The sequence below is a fragment of the Brienomyrus brachyistius genome, unplaced genomic scaffold (assembly GCF_023856365.1).
Source record: "Brienomyrus brachyistius isolate T26 unplaced genomic scaffold, BBRACH_0.4 scaffold53, whole genome shotgun sequence".
In the NCBI taxonomy this organism is placed as follows: Eukaryota; Metazoa; Chordata; class Actinopteri; order Osteoglossiformes; family Mormyridae; genus Brienomyrus; species Brienomyrus brachyistius.
Window position 1 is genome coordinate 2,164,558 of NW_026042328.1, and position 17,141 is coordinate 2,181,698.

A 17,141-nucleotide genomic window follows, 5' to 3' on the forward strand; every position below is an offset into this window, starting at 1 on the left:
TCTTCTTTCAAGCAGAGAAGATGTGTAAAATCCATAATTACATAAACGCATTATATGTACCTTAGGAGTGCTGAGTAAATGCTTAATATCACAGCTAGGTTTAGGAGTGTAAATTGAGGGAAGTACTGGCCATAGGATTGGTATCAGGAGTTAATATTGAGTAAATACTTAGACATCACAGGTAAGATGAGAATGTATTAAGGTAAGTATTAAGCACATTACAAGTGAGTTAAATAAACTGAGTGTGTTACAGGTATCTTAGAAATATTTCTTGGGAAATCAACTACAAGGTAACTGAAATCCCGCAGTGGAAATAAGGAAGTGACACGAACATTAAAGATGGAGGATTGGAGCTGGTAAGGGTTCGTTCCCCATGGGCTGTTACAGTACTTGTCCACACACACTGTAATTTCTAGTCGAAAGCTTTGGACAGAGACAGGATCAAAGATTAAAACAAAGCAAATGGCATGTAGAGAATAATTACGTAATGGAAGTAACAGAGAGATATTATGTGGTACATTGGGCGGAGCTTAATTCTCCGCTTCTGACGTCATAAGAGGAAGTGGCTTATCCTTGATTCTGATTGGTCGAGAGTTTATGCCCATATATGGTATCAATACATGCTTATGCCACGTTTTGCCGATAGGGGGCGATATGGTTTTGGGAGATTGCCGTTATGTCCATATATGGTAACAATACATGCTTATGCCACGTGTTGCCGATAGGGGGGTTTGGGAGATTAAACTTTAATAGAATAAAAATACATTACATGTATTTTATTAATGTGCTTTTTTGATTACGTTTTTAAGGTATAATAAAACATAGAGCAGGATAATGGCAAGCTAGCGCATACACGTTCAGCGGGGGCGTCCGTCCGGCCCCGTGTTGTTAGTAAGCGCCGCGGCGTATTTTAAAAGAAAGCACCCAAATGTTTTAAAAGAAGAAAGCACCGAAAGAAGGAAAACTTTAGGGTTATTTTAAAAATAAAAGCAGTGTGAATTTAAACAAACAGGTCCGAAAGAAGCAGCAGAAGAACAAATTTAAACAAGCGCAAACGATAGCAGCACAACCAAACCAATAAACATACAGCCCGTCGTTTTAAAAGAAGCGATCACTCATTACATTTAACCAACACGAAAGACTTTAGTTATATTTACCAGGTTTGAGAAAGCATGTAAGCGGCAAACTTTTAGAAAAAATAGGACGAAACGATCCCGGAGACCCGCCACATGCGACTACTCTGTTTGAACAACGCGGGTCGGAATGGACTATCGCTAGTCCGGTGTTTGGCGCATGCGCACCCACGCCGACGCCCCTTTAAAAATGGCTACGCCGGCGGAGCGCCTGTTTTAGCAAATAAAACCCCTATAACCGTAATGTTTTTAAGTAATGAAGCACATTTCTGTCAATGTGAATAATAAAGTAAAGCGCTCTGAGCATTTTCGATAGCAATAATCAGGAAATAACGCGGTTAATTCTTGTTTAAACGAATGCATGCTCTCACTCTCGTGTGGCGCACGCGCGTAGATCCACACAGCATTTCCTTTATTGAGCCAGCTCGTTGCGTGAAGCTGCTGTCAAATGGCTACCAGGTGAAATTGTTGTCGTGAGGCGAGCCGTTGGCCTGGATTGTGAGAAGCATGCCGCCATTCTGGCAGAATGCACACCAATTCTATATTTTATATGCTTATTTGTAAATAGTGTAAAATAATCTATTTCTAATTTAAATAAAAGTCGATCTCTAACCCCCCCCGGATTGCTTAGCTACAATTAGCTAAATTTATCTACGTATGGTTAATCAAAAGGTATAACCAGAACTTGAAAAGATGTATGACAACACATGCTGATCTTTTATTTCAAATAAGCCTCTTTAACCTCATCGTTTTTAAGCAATGAAACTCTTTTCGGCTAATGTGTTATTTAAAATAAAACATCTTAAGCATCTCCACAACAAGAATCAGGGAATAACGCTGGAGATCCTTGTTAAAATAACTCCATGTCGCGCTTGTGCGTGCAGCCACGATATCCACACACCACTGTCTTTTATTGAAAACAGCTGAGGCAAGTCGTTTTCGGAACTTTAAAGTGTGTATACAATAAGTAAACGTGTGTAAAGGAAGTATAAAACGTGTTATAAAGCACATAGCCAACATTAATTAATAAAGAATTTAAGCATAATAGCCCAGACGTACCACGGCCTATAAGCCGGCAGAAAGAGAGCTATCCTACGGCCTACAAGATAAAAGTATATGGCACCAAATTGGAATCAGTAGTCGTTAAAAGAATAAAATACATTATATGAATTTATCAATGCGACATTTTAAATACGTTTTAAGGGGTCATCGGACGCGTCGAGCTTTTCTAGCTAGAAAGGAAAGAGAGTCGGGCAGTTTTGAATGGTAAAAGCAGTAGTTGTGTATTGTTAACGGTTTATTTTTAACAAAATGTCCTATTTTATAACCGTAAAAACACAGCAATCCTGTTTTTAGGGGGGATTTATGCGTATTGCATGTCTAGACATGTCGATCAGCTAATGTCCGCGGCAGTGGGAAACGGGTCGTAAGCGCGAGAGCTTATGGAGCCGTGAGTGATACGCCTATGAGAAGGAAGCGTCAATTGACAAATTGACAAATTGTTGCAGAGTGCGTGTAACTTCTCGTTTAACCGCTGGTCCTGAGTGTGACAAGCAGACAGACAGCATTCACGCCCCGGCAGAATGCACATTACGTCTATTTGTTAATCTGTTTTATTCGTAAATAGTATAAAATAATATATGTCTAATGGAAATAAAAGTCGATGTCTAACACAACAGCTCTGGGACTCTAGCATAGCCCCGGGCGCCCCGCTGCGGGCCTGTGGGGCTGGATGAAGGATCTAACTTCAATTGCTTAATCAGCAGGGTAAAGTGCCGTAACTTAAACGGGGGTATGACAAATTAGTATAAAGTTTTAAGCCAATAAGATTTAATTAATAAAATAATTTAGTTGTATTTTGTTAGTTTTATTTTCAATAAAACACACCCAGCGCATTATTAATTTAATAGATGCAGGAACTAGTGAGCGGTATTTATCTACGTACTTCAAAAACATTTTAAAAACTTTGTTAGACTAATACCTTAGTTATTTTAATAATTTAAGGGATAAAAACATTTGTTGTGTTTGTCAATGTGTTATTTTAAGTAAATGCGTTATTTTCCAACGCCAAAAGCCCTGTCATGTTTTAAGTGAGAAATGATATGGACTAGCAACTCTCTCTGGGGGAGCAACCCCGGTTAGGTACTATTAAGCAGCATTTAGTGACATGCATCAAAACACATTTTTAAAAACTTTGAAAGAATAAAGTCTTAGTTATTTTAAGAAATACGTTTTTCAGTAAATGTTTATTCACGCGCATGCACACAAACACACACACACCCCGGAGGTCGGGGGGGCTTTAGAGTTTAACTTTAGGTTGCTGATCGCAATGTGTGACCAAACCCCAAAGCACCCTAACTTAGTCGTTTACTAACTTATCGCGAAAAACAGACAGAAATAGACTTGTAAATTCTAAAGAAAAGACATTAACTGTTTTTTGTTAATGTTTAAAGGTATACAAACTACAGTTGTATCGGACACGCACACAAAAACACTAAAAGAGTTTGCTCAGTCAAAAAAAAAAACACCAAACATATATTGTTCACGTTTTTTATTAAAATGTATAAGGATTGTTTTGTTATAGGGAAATTTTTAATTAATATGAGTGTGATATAAGTCATTTAGTCAACAAGATTTAAGGCAGAACCTAAATGGCGGCTTGAAATGACCGACCAGGCAGGTAGAAGTGTGCTTTCCTTATCTCACAAGTCATGGAAGGCTGGGATGGGGGACACATAAGTGGGGGGTAGGAACTGTGGAATCAGGCAAGGGGGCAAGAATTTAGGATATAGTCTTGTTATTTTAAAGAAGGTGTACATGATTATTTAATTACTTTTAATAGGGACCAGTAAGATGCATTTAGCACCATGTTGCAAATACACATTAAAAACTTTAAAGAATAAGGTCATAGTTATTTTAATAAAGACATCCTACAAGGTGCCCACGGCCCTAACTTATATAATCTACAAGCTTGATCCGAGATGCTTGCTGAAGTACAATGCTAAGTTGACATCGGTAACGGAGCTGCAGCCTGTTTGATAGTTAATGAAACATAGTTCAAATTCAACAGTGTCAGCAGTCATCCACGATGCAGGGAGACTACAGATTGACTATAACGACCCCGTTTATCAGCTGGCATTATTTACATTTTTTTTGACAGAATAAAGCCTTAGTTATTTTAATGAATATGTTTTTCAGTAAATGTATACTCATGCTCATGTGCACAAACACACACACACACACACACACACACCGGTGGTCAGGGGCTTTAGAGTTTAACTTTAGGTCTGTGAAAGTATAGGACTGCAATGTGTATACAGACCCCAAAGCACCCTAACTTAGTCGTTTACTAACTTATCACGAAAAAACAGACAGAAATAGACTTGTAAATTTTAAAGAAAAGACATTAACTGTTTTTTGTTAATGTTTAAAGGTATACAAACTACAGTTGTATCGGACACGCACACAAAAACACTAAAAGAGTTTGCTCAGTCAAAAAAAACACCAAACATATATTGTTCACGTTTTTTTATTAAAATGTATAAGGATTGTTTTGTTATAGCGAAATTTAAAATTAATATGAGTGTGATATAAGTCATTTAGTCAACAAGATTTGAGGAAGAACCTAAATAGTGGCTGGAAATGACCGACCAGGCAGGCAGAAGTGTCCTTTCCTTATCTCACAAGTCATGGAAGGGTGGGGGGATGTAGGAACTGTGGAATCAGGCAAGAGTGTAAGAATTTAGGATATAGTCTTGTTATTTTAAAGAATGTGTACATGATTATTTAATTGCATTTAATAGGAACCAGTAAGATGCATTTAGCACCATGGTGCAAATACACATTAAAAACTTTAAAGAATAAGGTCTTAGTTTTTTAAATAAAGACATCCTACAAGGTGCCCAAGGCCCCAGCTTATATAATCTACAAGCTTGAGCTGAGATGCTTGCTGGAGTACAATGCTAAGTTGACAACGGTAACGGTGCTGCAGACTGTTTGATAGTTAATGAAACATAGTTCAAATTCAGCAGTGTCAGCAGTCATCCACGATGCAGGGAGACTACAGATTGACTATAACGACCCGTTTATCCGCTGGCATTATTTAAATTTTTTTGACAGAATAAAGCCTTAGTTATTTTAATAAATATGTTTTTTCAGTAAATGTGTATTCATGCTCATGTGCACAAACACACACACACACACCGATGGTCAGGGGCTTTAGAGTTTAACTTTAGGTCTGTGAAAGTATAGGACCGCGATGTGTATACAGGCCCCAAAACATATTAACTTAGTCGTTCATGAGTCTTATTGTGAAAAACCACGCAAAATAGACTTGTAAATTTTAAAGAAAAGACATTAATGGCTTTTGTTAATGTTTAATTGCATAAAAATTTTAGATGTATTTGTTAAACAGTCAAATAAAAATGTGTTATTTTAAAGTAGTATAAAATATAACCTTAACTTTGGACGCAAGATGGACAATCTACACACACAGACACACAGACACACACACACAGCAAAGCCCCAAGCATGCGCACAAGCGCACAACCAAAGGTGGGCTTTTAGAGTTTGCTCAATCAAAAAAAACATCAGACATATATAGTTTACGTTTTTTATTAAAATGTGTAAGGATCGATCTGTTAGAGCGCAATTTTAAATTAGTATGATTGTGATATAAGTCATTTAGGCAACAAGATTTGAGGAAGAACCTAAGTAGCGGCTAGAAATGATCGACCAGGCAGACAGAAGTCTGCTTTTCTTATCTCACAAGTCATGGAAGTGTAGGGGGATGTAGGAACTGTGGAATCAGGCAAGGGTGTAAGAATTTAGAATACATTTTTGTTATTTTAAAGAAGATGGCCATGATTATTTAATTATATTTAATAGGAACTAGTAAGCTTTAATAGGAACTAGTAAGTATTTAGCATCATGCATCAAATACACATTTAAAACTTTGAAGAATAAGGTCTTAGTTATTTTAATAAAGACATCCTACAAGGTACCCCACGGCCCCAGCTTATAGCGTCTACAAGAATGATTTGAGATGCTAGATGGAATACCATGTTAAGTTGACAATGGTAACTGATATGCAGCCTGCTTGATAGTTAATGAAACATAGTCCAGATTCAACAGGGACAGCGGTCATCCAATATGCCGGGAGACTAGAGAGTGACTATAGTGCCCCATTTAACCGTTGGTCCGTATTTTTTAAGAATTTTGAAAGAATAAAGTCTTAGTTATTTTAATAAATATGTTTTTTTTCCAGTACATGGTTGTTCATGCTCATGTGCACAAACACACACACATCGGGGGTCAGGGGCTTTAGAGTTTAACTTTAGGTCAGTGAAAGTATAGGATCGTTATGTGTATTCAGACCCCAAAACATATTAACTTAGTCGTTCATGAGTCTTATTGTGAAAAAAACCGACAAAATAGACTTGTAAATTTTAAAGAAAAGACATTAACAGCTTTTGTTAATGTTGAAATGTATAAAAACTTTAGCTGCTTTTCTTAAATGGCCAGAAAAATTGGCTCAACACTATTAGTTTATATGAGGATGGGGTGTTTGCAACAGTCACAATCCTAGCAGGCAAGCATAACATGCCAAAGAAACATCTCTTTCATTTATTTCAAAGCAGACACTTTGTGCAAAAGTTGTTTCCTCATTGCCCAAACGGCCACCAGAATTGGATGGTCCTTAAAGACCTATCATAAGACTTGGAGGCCCTGTCCTGAGGTTTATCAAAGACCAGGTTCTTACACTATAGGAGACTGATGCTGTTTAAGTACTCGATGGGATGACCCCTGCAATGAAATTTGTAACATTTCAAGGTGTATATTTTAAAAGAATGAAGTGCCTGGACAGTAAGAGGTGCATGGTATTGGATGGTGGAATGTCGAACAGGTTTGTTAGAGGGTTAGAGGAGGCAGAACTATGTTGATGTCCTGCTCAATGACTTTGAATATGTCAGTCCAGAACTCAGATAATCGAGAGAGCAGAGCCAAACATAGTTCTGCCTCCTCTAACCCTCTAACAAACCTGTTCGACATTCCACCATCCGTTACCATGCACCCCTTACTGGCCAGGCACTTCATTCTTTTAAAATATACATCTTGAAATGTTACAAATGTCATTGCAGGGGTCATCCCGTCTAGTACTTAAACAGCATCAGTCTCCTATAGTGTAAGAACCTGGTCTTTGATAAACCTCAGGACAGGGCCTCCAAGTCTTATGATAGGTCTTTAAGGACCATCCAATTCTGGTGGCCGTTTGGGCAATGAGGAAACAACTTTTGCACAAAGTGTCTGCTTTGAAATAAATGAAAGAGATGTTTCTTTGGCATGTTATGCTTGCCTGCTAGGATTGTGACTGTTGCAAACACCCCATCCTCATATAAACTAATAGTGTTGAGCCAATTTTTCTGGCCATTTAAGAAAAGCAGCTAAAGTTTTTATACATTTCAACATTAACAAAAGCTGTTAATGTCTTTTCTTTAAAATTTACAAGTCTATTTTGTCGGTTTTTTTCACAATAAGACTCATGAACGACTAAGTTAATATGTTTTGGGGTCTGAATACACATAACGATCCTATACTTTCACTGACCTAAAGTTAAACTCTAAAGCCCCTGACCCCCGATGTGTGTGTGTTTGTGCACATGAGCATGAACAACCATGTACTGGAAAAAAAACATATTTATTAAAATAACTAAGACTTTATTCTTTCAAAATTCTTAAAAAATACGGACCAACGGTTAAATGGGGCACTATAGTCACTCTCTAGTCTCCCGGCATATTGGATGACCGCTGTCCCTGTTGAATCTGGACTATGTTTCATTAACTATCAAGCAGGCTGCATATCAGTTACCATTGTCAACTTAACATGGTATTCCATCTAGCATCTCAAATCATTCTTGTAGACGCTATAAGCTGGGGCCGTGGGGTACCTTGTAGGATGTCTTTATTAAAATAACTAAGACCTTATTCTTCAAAGTTTTAAATGTGTATTTGATGCATGATGCTAAATACTTACTAGTTCCTATTAAAGCTTACTAGTTCCTATTAAATATAATTAAATAATCATGGCCATCTTCTTTAAAATAACAAAAATGTATTCTAAATTCTTACACCCTTGCCTGATTCCACAGTTCCTACATCCCCCTACACTTCCATGACTTGTGAGATAAGAAAAGCAGACTTCTGTCTGCCTGGTCGATCATTTCTAGCCGCTACTTAGGTTCTTCCTCAAATCTTGTTGCCTAAATGACTTATATCACAATCATACTAATTTAAAATTGCGCTCTAACAGATCGATCCTTACACATTTTAATAAAAAACGTAAACTATATATGTCTGATGTTTTTTTTGATTGAGCAAACTCTAAAAGCCCACCTTTGGTTGTGCGCTTGTGCGCATGCTTGGGGCTTTGCTGTGTGTGTGTGTCTGTGTGTCTGTGTGTGTAGATTGTCCATCTTGCGTCCAAAGTTAAGGTTATATTTTATACTACTTTAAAATAACACATTTTTATTTGACTGTTTAACAAATACATCTAAAATTTTTATGCAATTAAACATTAACAAAAGCCATTAATGTCTTTTCTTTAAAATTTACAAGTCTATTTTGCGTGGTTTTTCACAATAAGACTCATGAACGACTAAGTTAATATGTTTTGGGGCCTGTATACACATCGCGGTCCTATACTTTCACAGACCTAAAGTTAAACTCTAAAGCCCCTGACCATCGGTGTGTGTGTGTGTGTTTGTGCACATGAGCATGAATACACATTTACTGAAAAAACATATTTATTAAAATAACTAAGGCTTTATTCTGTCAAAAAAATTTAAATAATGCCAGCGGATAAACGGGTCGTTATAGTCAATCTGTAGTCTCCCTGCATCGTGGATGACTGCTGACACTGCTGAATTTGAACTATGTTTCATTAACTATCAAACAGTCTGCAGCACCGTTACCGTTGTCAACTTAGCATTGTACTCCAGCAAGCATCTCAGCTCAAGCTTGTAGATTATATAAGCTGGGGCCTTGGGCACCTTGTAGGATGTCTTTATTTAAAAAACTAAGACCTTATTCTTTAAAGTTTTTAATGTGTATTTGCACCATGGTGCTAAATGCATCTTACTGGTTCCTATTAAATGCAATTAAATAATCATGTACACATTCTTTAAAATAACAAGACTATATCCTAAATTCTTACACTCTTGCCTGATTCCACAGTTCCTACATCCCCCCACCCTTCCATGACTTGTGAGATAAGGAAAGGACACTTCTGCCTGCCTGGTCGGTCATTTCCAGCCACTATTTAGGTTCTTCCTCAAATCTTGTTGACTAAATGACTTATATCACACTCATATTAATTTTAAATTTCGCTATAACAAAACAATCCTTATACATTTTAATAAAAAAACGTGAACAATATATGTTTGGTGTTTTTTTTGACTGAGCAAACTCTTTTAGTGTTTTTGTGTGCGTGTCCGATACAACTGTAGTTTGTATACCTTTAAACATTAACAAAAAACAGTTAATGTCTTTTCTTTAAAATTTACAAGTCTATTTCTGTCTGTTTTTTCGTGATAAGTTAGTAAACGACTAAGTTAGGGTGCTTTGGGGTCTGTATACACATTGCAGTCCTATACTTTCACAGACCTAAAGTTAAACTCTAAAGCCCCTGACCACCGGTGTGTGTGTGTGTGTGTGTGTGTGTTTGTGCACATGAGCATGAGTATACATTTACTGAAAAACATATTCATTAAAATAACTAAGGCTTTATTCTGTCAAAAAAAATGTAAATAATGCCAGCTGATAAACGGGGTCGTTATAGTCAATCTGTAGTCTCCCTGCATCGTGGATGACTGCTGACACTGTTGAATTTGAACTATGTTTCATTAACTATCAAACAGGCTGCAGCTCCGTTACCGATGTCAACTTAGCATTGTACTTCAGCAAGCATCTCGGATCAAGCTTGTAGATTATATAAGTTAGGGCCGTGGGCACCTTGTAGGATGTCTTTATTAAAATAACTATGACCTTATTCTTTAAAGTTTTTAATGTGTATTTGCAACATGGTGCTAAATGCATCTTACTGGTCCCTATTAAAAGTAATTAAATAATCATGTACACCTTCTTTAAAATAACAAGACTATATCCTAAATTCTTGCCCCCTTGCCTGATTCCACAGTTCCTACCCCCCACTTATGTGTCCCCCATCCCAGCCTTCCATGACTTGTGAGATAAGGAAAGCACACTTCTACCTGCCTGGTCGGTCATTTCAAGCCGCCATTTAGGTTCTGCCTTAAATCTTGTTGACTAAATGACTTATATCACACTCATATTAATTAAAAATTTCCCTATAACAAAACAATCCTTATACATTTTAATAAAAAACGTGAACAATATATGTTTGGTGTTTTTTTTTTTGACTGAGCAAACTCTTTTAGTGTTTTTGTGTGCGTGTCCGATACAACTGTAGTTTGTATACCTTTAAACATTAACAAAAAACAGTTAATGTCTTTTCTTTAGAATTTACAAGTCTATTTCTGTCTGTTTTTCGCGATAAGTTAGTAAACGACTAAGTTAGGGTGCTTTGGGGTTTGGTCACACATTGCGATCAGCAACCTAAAGTTAAACTCTAAAGCCCCCCCGACCTCCGGGGTGTGTGTGTGTTTGTGTGCATGCGCGTGAATAAACATTTACTGAAAAACGTATTTCTTAAAATAACTAAGACTTTATTCTTTCAAAGTTTTTAAAAATGTGTTTTGATGCATGTCACTAAATGCTGCTTAATAGTACCTAACCGGGGTTGCTCCCCCAGAGAGAGTTGCTAGTCCATATCATTTCTCACTTAAAACATGACAGGGCTTTTGGCGTTGGAAAATAACGCATTTACTTAAAATAACACATTGACAAACACAACAAATGTTTTTATCCCTTAAATTATTAAAATAACTAAGGTATTAGTCTAACAAAGTTTTTAAAATGTTTTTGAAGTACGTAGATAAATACCGCTCACTAGTTCCTGCATCTATTAAATTAATAATGCGCTGGGTGTGTTTTATTGAAAATAAAACTAACAAAATACAACTAAATTATTTTATTAATTAAATCTTATTGGCTTAAAACTTTATACTAATTTGTCATACCCCCGTTTAAGTTACGGCACTTTACCCTGCTGATTAAGCAATTGAAGTTAGATCCTTCATCCAGCCCCACAGGCCCGCAGCGGGGCGCCCGGGGCTATGCTAGAGTCCCAGAGCTGTTGTGTTAGACATCGACTTTTATTTCCATTAGACATATATTATTTTATACTATTTACGAATAAAACAGATTAACAAATAGACGTAATGTGCATTCTGCCGGGGCGTGAATGCTGTCTGTCTGCTTGTCACACTCAGGACCAGCGGTTAAACGAGAAGTTACACGCACTCTGCAACAATTTGTCAATTTGTCAATTGACGCTTCCTTCTCATAGGCGTATCACTCACGGCTCCATAAGCTCTCGCGCTTACGACCCGTTTCCCACTGCCGCGGACATTAGCTGATCGACATGTCTAGACATGCAATACGCATAAATCCCCCCTAAAAACAGGATTGCTGTGTTTTTACGGTTATAAAATAGGACATTTTGTTAAAAATAAACCGTTAACAATACACAACTACTGCTTTTACCATTCAAAACTGCCCGACTCTCTTTCCTTTCTAGCTAGAAAAGCTCGACGCGTCCGATGACCCCTTAAAACGTATTTAAAATGTCGCATTGATAAATTCATATAATGTATTTTATTCTTTTAACGACTACTGATTCCAATTTGGTGCCATATACTTTTATCTTGTAGGCCGTAGGATAGCTCTCTTTCTGCCGGCTTATAGGCCGTGGTACGTCTGGGCTATTATGCTTAAATTCTTTATTAATTAATGTTGGCTATGTGCTTTATAACACGTTTTATACTTCCTTTACACACGTTTACTTATTGTATACACACTTTAAAGTTCCGAAAACGACTTGCCTCAGCTGTTTTCAATAAAAGACAGTGGTGTGTGGATATCGTGGCTGCACGCACAAGCGCGACATGGAGTTATTTTAACAAGGATCTCCAGCGTTATTCCCTGATTCTTGTTGTGGAGATGCTTAAGATGTTTTATTTTAAATAACACATTAGCCGAAAAGAGTTTCATTGCTTAAAAACGATGAGGTTAAAGAGGCTTATTTGAAATAAAAGATCAGCATGTGTTGTCATACATCTTTTCAAGTTCTGGTTATACCTTTTGATTAACCATACGTAGATAAATTTAGCTAATTGTAGCTAAGCAATCCGGGGGGGGGTTAGAGATCGACTTTTATTTAAATTAGAAATAGATTATTTTACACTATTTACAAATAAGCATATAAAATATAGAATTGGTGTGCATTCTGCCAGAATGGCGGCATGCTTCTCACAATCCAGGCCAACGGCTCGCCTCACGACAACAATTTCACCTGGTAGCCATTTGACAGCAGCTTCACGCAACGAGCTGGCTCAATAAAGGAAATGCTGTGTGGATCTACGCGCGTGCGCCACACGAGAGTGAGAGCATGCATTCGTTTAAACAAGAATTAACCGCGTTATTTCCTGATTATTGCTATCGAAAATGCTCAGAGCGCTTTACTTTATTATTCACATTGACAGAAATGTGCTTCATTACTTAAAAACATTACGGTTATAGGGGTTTTATTTGCTAAAACAGGCGCTCCGCCGGCGTAGCCATTTTTAAAGGGGCGTCGGCGTGGGTGCGCATGCGCCAAACACCGGACTAGCGATAGTCCATTCCGACCCGCGTTGTTCAAACAGAGTAGTCGCATGTGGCGGGTCTCCGGGATCGTTTCGTCCTATTTTTTCTAAAAGTTTGCCGCTTACATGCTTTCTCAAACCTGGTAAATATAACTAAAGTCTTTCGTGTTGGTTAAATGTAATGAGTGATCGCTTCTTTTAAAACGACGGGCTGTATGTTTATTGGTTTGGTTGTGCTGCTATCGTTTGCGCTTGTTTAAATTTGTTCTTCTGCTGCTTCTTTCGGACCTGTTTGTTTAAATTCACACTGCTTTTATTTTTAAAATAACCCTAAAGTTTTCCTTCTTTCGGTGCTTTCTTCTTTTAAAACATTTGGGTGCTTTCTTTTAAAATACGCCGCGGCGCTTACTAACAACACGGGGCCGGACGGACGCCCCCGCTGAACGTGTATGCGCTAGCTTGCCATTATCCTGCTCTATGTTTTATTATACCTTAAAAACGTAATCAAAAAAGCACATTAATAAAATACATGTAATGTATTTTTATTCTATTAAAGTTTAATCTCCCAAACCCCCCTATCGGCAACACGTGGCATAAGCATGTATTGTTACCATATATGGACATAACGGCAATCTCCCAAAACCATATCGCCCCCTATCGGCAAAACGTGGCATAAGCATGTATTGATACCATATATGGGCATAAACTCTCGACCAATCAGAATCAAGGATAAGCCACTTCCTCTTATGACGTCAGAAGCGGAGAATTAAGCTCCGCCCAATGTACCACATAATATCTCTAGTAACATGCTTAACCTGGCCTCATATGTTTTCATTTCCTAATATGCATAATGATATTTGCATATCAGAAAGCACATTCTGATGAATGTCTCTCCTTTCCTACTAATGTCCTGTAACCCTTTGGAGAGATTTAATTTCCATTTTTCAGAAAGAAGGAGAGAGGTTGCTATCTGTTCCCTGTTGGTGTATCTGAAGGAAAAAGAAGAGGATCTCTTCAGAGAAGACTTGGTAGGTACATCTGATGATTTTGTGTTACTGTCATCTCCCTAAACAGAACATACAATACTGATATGCTGTTTATTAACCACCTGGCAGGATGGTGAAGTGCAGCTTCCTGGATGGGTTATGAAGATTGTTGTCATCAGGAGCCCAGTACTGTCTGACCCAGCCAGGGCAAAGATGGTCACAGACGGGACAGATGTCATGTATCTGTATAATTAAAATCATTTAAGAGACATTGTAGGATGTATTGAGCATTTAAATTAAGCTGGACATTTTTTATCGTTTTCTTGTTAATTTTTTTAAAATTTTTTTTTTAGTGTTTTGCAATCTACAGCAAATGTGCTGTTGACACCAAGTTGAGTTGAAGACTAAGCACATCTAGCTAAATTGACGTTTATAGCCCTGCTATAAATCCGACCTTTAATTTGTAATGTCCTGTGTTTTTGATACCATTTTAGATAAGGGTTTATTCAACTTTATGGCTGTTTTGGAGACTATACAGTATTCAGTAGAATACTTAACTAATTAAATAGACCTAACAAATTATTTTTTAAAGTGTAAGTCGGCAGTACTCTTTATCCTTGCTTTCATAGCCCTTTCATTATGAACATTCATGAGGCTGGTGTCTTGGCTGCCCCTGTCCTCGACGTACCTCTCCAGGCCCTGTTCTACGGGTCTCTCATGGCTGGACTTTGCTCAGTCTGACGCCGTCGGTCTCACCAGTCCCATGTCTGACTTGGTGTACATTGGGACCGGTCTTCTCCTGTTTAACTGCCCCATAGGCCTTGTCCTCTGCTTCTCTGGGACTTTCCTCAAATCACTTTCTGATTTGGTTTTTCTCGTGTCCAGTCCGGCTCTCATGTTGTCTGGCTGCTTTGACACGGTGCCCCTGCCCAGCCTGCTTCTCACACTCCTGCGTCGAAGCTGCTCTCCATCATCTTTCTGCTCCCCTTCAGAGTCACACATACATACACACACTCACAGCACCCTGTTAGAGCGTGCGTACACAAACACACATACACACACAGCGCCATTAGAGCGCGCGTACACACACACAGCACCGTTAGAGCGCACGTACAAGCACACAAACACACACACAGACATACACACACAGCGCCATTAGAGCGCGCGTGCACACACACACACAGCGCCATTAGAGCGCACACACACACACAGCGCCGTTAGAGCGTGCGTACACAGACATACACACACAGCGCTGCTAGAGCGCGCATACACACACACACAGCGCCGTTAGAGCGCGCGTACACACACACATACACACACAGATATACACACACAGCGCTGTTAGAGCACGCGTACGTACAAACATACACACACACAGACATACACACACAACGCCGTTAGAGCGTGCGTACGCATACACACACAGACATACACACACAGCGCTGTTAGAGCGCGCGTACACACACAAACACACACACATCAACGTTAGAGCGTGCGTACACACACACATACACACAAAGTCACAGCAGCCTGTTAGAGCATACGCACACACACATACACACAGCATCGTTTGAGCGCGCGTATACACACACATACACACACACAGACATACACACACAGCACCGTTAGAGTGCGCGTACACACACACATACACATACAGTCACAAAACACACACTTACACACACACATACACACACAGCGCTGTTAGAGCGTGCGTACGCACACACACATACACACAGCATCGTTAGAGCGCGCGTACACATACACACACAGCGCCGTTAGAGCGCGCGTACACACTCACACACACACAGCGCCTTTAGAGCGTGCGTACACATACACACACAGACATACACACACAGCGCTGTTAGAGCACGCGTACACACACACACACACAGCAACGTTAGAGCGTGCGTACACACTCACACACACATACAGCGCCGTTAGAGAGCACGCACACACACACACAGCGCCGTTAGAGCACGCGTACACACACATACACACACACACATACACACACAGCGCTGTTACAGCGCGAGTACACACTCCCACACACACAGCGCCTTTAGAGCGTGCGTACACATACACACACAGACATACACACACAGCGCTGTTAGAGCACGCGTACACACACACACACACAGCAACGTTAGAGCGTGCGTACACACTCACACACACACACAGAGCCGTTAGAGCGCGTACACACACACACACACAGCGCTATTAGAACGTGCGTACACACACACACACACATACACACACAGCGTCGTTAGAGTGCGCGTACATACACACACAGCGCCGTTAGAGCGTGCGTACACACACACACACACATACTCACACAGCACCGTTAGAGCGCACGTACACACACACACACACATACACACACAGCGCCATTAGAGCACACGTACACACACACACACACACACATCGCAGTTAGAGTGCGCATACACACACACACACATACACACACAGCGCCGTTAGAGCGCGCATGCACACACACATATACACACAGCGCCATTAGAGCGCGCATACACACACACATATACACACAGCGCCATTAGAGAGCGCATACACACACACAGATACACACACAGCGCTGTTAGAGTGCGTACACCCACACACATGCACACAGCGCTGTTAGGGTGTGCGTACACACACACACAGCGCCATTAGAGCGGGCGCAAACACACACATACACACAGCGCCATTAGAGCGCGCGTACACACACACACATACACACACAGCGCCATTAGAGCGCGCGTAAACACACACACATACACAGCACCATTAGAGCGCGCGTAAACACACACACATACACAGCACCATTAGAGCGCGCGTAAACACACACACATACACACACAGCGCTGTTACAGTGTGCGTATACAAACACACAGCTTCGCTAGGGCGCACGTACACACACACACAAATATACACCGCACCGTTAGAGCGCGCGTACACACGCACATTCACACAGCGCTGTTAGAGCGTGCGTACACACAAACACACACACAGCGCCGTTAGAGTTCGCGTACACACACACACAGCACCGTTTGAGCGCGTACGCACATACACACACATGCACACGCAGCGCCGTTAGAGCGCGCATACACACACACACATACACACACATGCACACACAGCGCCGTTAGAGCGCGCGTACACACACACACATACACACAGCGCCATTAGAGCGCGCGTACACACACACATATACACACAGCACCGTTAGAGCAAGCATACACACAC

General features: G+C 39.7%; 2 long non-coding RNA genes across 2 annotated transcripts; one reads left to right on the forward strand and one right to left on the reverse strand.

Moving 5' to 3' along the window:
• Positions 1-265: 265 nt before the first annotated feature.
• On the forward strand, positions 266-14,231 carry LOC125724021 (uncharacterized). The gene is made up of 3 exons (XR_007387118.1): positions 266-356; positions 13,861-13,940; positions 14,028-14,231. It is a non-coding gene; the product is annotated as an uncharacterized LOC125724021 (long non-coding RNA).
• LOC125724019 (uncharacterized) lies at positions 13,719-15,563 on the reverse strand. Its single transcript, XR_007387115.1, has 3 exons — positions 14,587-15,563; positions 14,021-14,141; positions 13,719-13,901 (listed from the first exon to the last, which is right to left on the reverse strand). It is a non-coding gene; the product is annotated as an uncharacterized LOC125724019 (long non-coding RNA).
• Positions 15,564-17,141: the final 1,578 nt, after the last annotated feature.